The sequence below is a fragment of the Neolamprologus brichardi genome, chromosome 15 (assembly GCF_056152115.1).
Source record: "Neolamprologus brichardi isolate AB-2024 chromosome 15, ASM5615211v1, whole genome shotgun sequence".
In the NCBI taxonomy this organism is placed as follows: Eukaryota; Metazoa; Chordata; class Actinopteri; order Cichliformes; family Cichlidae; genus Neolamprologus; species Neolamprologus brichardi.
Genome location: NC_142118.1, coordinates 32,708,167 through 32,712,130, shown reverse-complemented (window position 1 = coordinate 32,712,130; position 3,964 = coordinate 32,708,167).

Here is a 3,964-nt window from a genome sequence, read left to right as displayed (position 1 = left end):
TTAGATTTCTATATCCAAGATGGTCTACTTTTACCAGGGGTGGAGGGAAAAAAAGTCGAGACAACATACTTTTCAAATATTTTGTGTGGTAAGCCTGGTTCTGCTGGAGGTTTCTTCCCATTAAAGGGAGTTTTTCCTCCCCACTGTCGCCAAAGTGCTTGCTCATAGGGGGTCATATGATTGTTGGGTTTTTCACTGTATGTATTATTGTAGGGTCTACCTTACAATATAAAACACCTTGAGGTGACTGTTGCTGTGATTTGGAGCTGTATAAATAAAATAAATTGAATTGAAAATATTGTATTGATGCAGGGACGCCAAATGTTGTGACTTTATTAAATAAATGAAAATACTCTGGGAATACTACAAAACCAGAGTGCTCATCTCATGAATAATGTTAGCGGAGCAGACTTACACTAAATTGACTCAATTGAAAAACCATCCATCCAACACTGGACACACTTAGCTTGACAGAGCTGCCAAGCTAATGGCTCAGTCACGCTCGTAAAAATAGGACAGCACCCTCCCTGCAGCTATAAACTCTATCTTATATCAATATTTATGGCAGGTTTTAGTGACAGTGTTGGTACGCTTGACAAGCTCAACAACAATTTTGCAAGACCAAAAGGAAAATGACTAAATTGAGATAACTTTATCTTATTGGATCAAACCAACAGTGACAAAGTTTAACTTTCAGGACATAATTTGCAGTAAAAAAAAGTATTGCAATAACACAATATCTGTCTATCTGTCTAGAGATCTCTCCTGTCCACAAGGCACTGTCCTTTCCTTCCTCAGATGTGTATGCACCTTTAGCAATCCTATAAAACATGCATACACATCTGAGGTTTCTGAGCCAGAGATGTGGAAGTAGTTATTAGACTGAGCAGCATTACAAAGGCAGCCGTGCTTAAGTGCACATTCTGATAGGTGAAAGTGATGGGAATGTACAGAATGAGAAAAACAAACTGTGCTCAGCATATTAATCATTAATCTAAACTTCTGAGACACACATGTACTATCGGAATTTGTGGGTTTTGCACAGACAATAGTATGATAGTTTCACTTTAAACTTAATTAAAAAGGTAAAAGTGCATGATGTCTAAAGTTTCAGTGATGCTGGCTTTTCTGTTTGTTTGACAGGAGTAATTCTGTGAAGTGTGCTGTGTGTAAAGCTATAAATAATAAAGCAGCAGGTATGACTGTTAACAAAAACACAAAATGTAGGTGTATTCAGTTTAGCGGTTTATGAGAAAGTACTACTACACTACTATACTAGAGAGAGCACAACTACACTGATGTGAGTGAAACTCAGACCTGTCCCTATCTGTTCTGATACATCCATTATTTTCTGCTTATCCACAGTCATGCTGCAGGGAAATCCAGACATCTCTCTCCCCACCACACCTTCCACTTCCCCCCGAGGGAGGCCAGATGAGAAATATAACCACTACAAGGCGTTCTGGTTCTACCCCAGGGTCTCTTCTCAGAGTGCCAGGAACACCTCCAAAAACAGGCAACCAGGAATCATCCCATCCAGATGCCGGAAAAAGCTCAACTTAGAAAGCCGGAATGAAATGGAGCTGGTTGACCATGCCTGGAGCCAGGCCTCTCTCCCTGAAAGACACCACCCACATGGGCAGGCACTGGGGTCATTAGCAACATGAGCAAGGATGTAGGGGTTGGGCATGTGGACTAGTTCTGGGGATGTGATCTTCGTTTTGATGTACACCAGAACTTGTTTATGGGCCTTTTTCACACATCACAGCAAGAAAGGTTGAATCCCATTTAACCGCATCAGTTTTAGGGTGCTGATATGACCGAAGGCACCTCGTTACTGAAAAAAACAGAGCCACTATTACCAGAAATAAGATGGCCCGATCAAACTGAGCTGCATCGTCCATGCCTCACCTCATTACCCTCAAACAGACCAAACACGACTTCTCAATTTGAGCTGCAAATTTTCCCTGTGACGTGTGCGCCCGCTAAATCCACCCCTTCATAATCCCTGCATCCACCTGCTGTATCTGAGGGTATTTTTTACACCATCATAACCACAAATATAATAGATGAGGAAAGTGTGGAGATCCAGTTAAAATTTCTATAGAGGGGAAGCCATCATCCAGAGATAGCACAACACAATAAAGTCAGCGTGTGCGTGTCGTTAGGGCACATCTCAAGGTTTAAAAGGGAGCAGTTTGCAATGAAAATGCATCTTGGAAGAGATCGTTTAATGCCCCCCCTCCCCCCAACCCCACCTCCAATGTATAGATTCCTATACAGTCAATATATTTTTTAATTGCACCGATGATTCAACCAAGAGCGCTGCAGAGGTGCCTCTGTGTGAGTCATGAAGTCCTACCTACTGGAAAAAGAAAAATGAATGGGAGTTTTATGCTCAGAATAGCTGCTTCCACTTTACAACTGCATGACAAATGAAGATGTGTGCTGTGAAAAAGGCCTGCTATTGAGAATCATTGAAGATAGACGCTGTGACAGAAGGATTCTCATCTCAAGTTGTAACAGCAAGTGAATCTTTCCAAATTTTTTAATCTTTGGAGAGCTCACTGTGAGGCTGCAGTCTTTATTTGCTTTTGCCAATAAGGTAAAAAGGACCTTCTTGAGACCTGAAAACCCTCTGTCCTTTGAAGCACATCCCAACAGGAGGGTTTTTCTTCTTTTTTTTTGATGTTCTGGTTTCAAGATGCTTTTTGGTAGAGTGCAGAAACAATTCTTCAAAGGTCTGTGGCAATCTGTCGCTTCTTGAAATAATGTCAGGTGGATTTTTACTTAACAGGAGATGACTTTCAGCTCAGAGGATGATGGGTTTCTCAGGCACAAATCTCTTGTGAATCCTTACTTGGGAACACCCTGACCCCAAGTAAGGTGTAAGCTACCAACTTTCTAAAAAGCAGGGCTCCCTGACAAAATTACTGAATAGCATTTTTAGTTATGTGTGCAATTGTCTGCTATGGCTATTTATAATGTGTGCTGGAAGATGGGTCTGTTTATAAGCATAGCTGGCAGAATATCAGAGCCCTAATGACTATTTAATAAGTGCTTCATTAAATGCAGGCGTGGTAGAAAGGTTAAACCACTTAAAGACGCTGAAAAGTGATTCCAGACCTTTGCATCGGTGCACTCCACTGAGTTGATGGTCCAGGATTGCCACATAAAATTGGGCCGAAACCACACATGGCTGACCCAATGGAATCTGGGTGACGGCTGACGATTACCCGTCACTATTTTTGTCAAACTGTGGGGTTGGGCCAAGGAGTGAGGTGATCATCTTTCTCTGCAAACATCAGTTAGACTGGAAGCGACGCTAGACTGAAGGTAGAAGTGCAACAAGTTGCAACTTCTGTCTGCTATCAGGCAAAGTGAGCATAACAAAATCGAGTGTTACGCTTTTACCCAGTGCAATCATGCATAAAAATATTGCGCACATTTCTCCGTTCGCTTAAGTAAACCCAGCATCAACAGCTCTCATTTTACACTACTTTGCGACGCAGCCTTGCAAAAGATCGCACGTTGCACGTTAGTTGAACTCCCCACTCTTGCGCGGCACAGCATGTAATGATTAACTATAAGAGCGGCGGCACCTTCTTATACATCCTCCAATCTTGCTACCATAAAGTGAACACTCAAGGCGTCTTCTGATACTGGTATTTGTGGTGACGCACAGCAGATAGCAGACAGGCTTCTTTCAATCTAGGCTAAGACTGCGCAACAATCATGCGTGACTTACAAACGGCGCTATAACCCAAATGAAGTGGTTCTAAAATGATTGAAAAATGACGCAAATAGATCCTCGCAATAAATGTGACATAGGTCAGAATCAAGTCATGACCGACGTAATTCCTAAGAATAGTAATTACATGAAAGAAACGCTGCTGATAAAATTAAGACTGTAAATTAGTCAGATGTCAATAAATGGCACAGTGACTTTTTTCTCTCTCCAAAG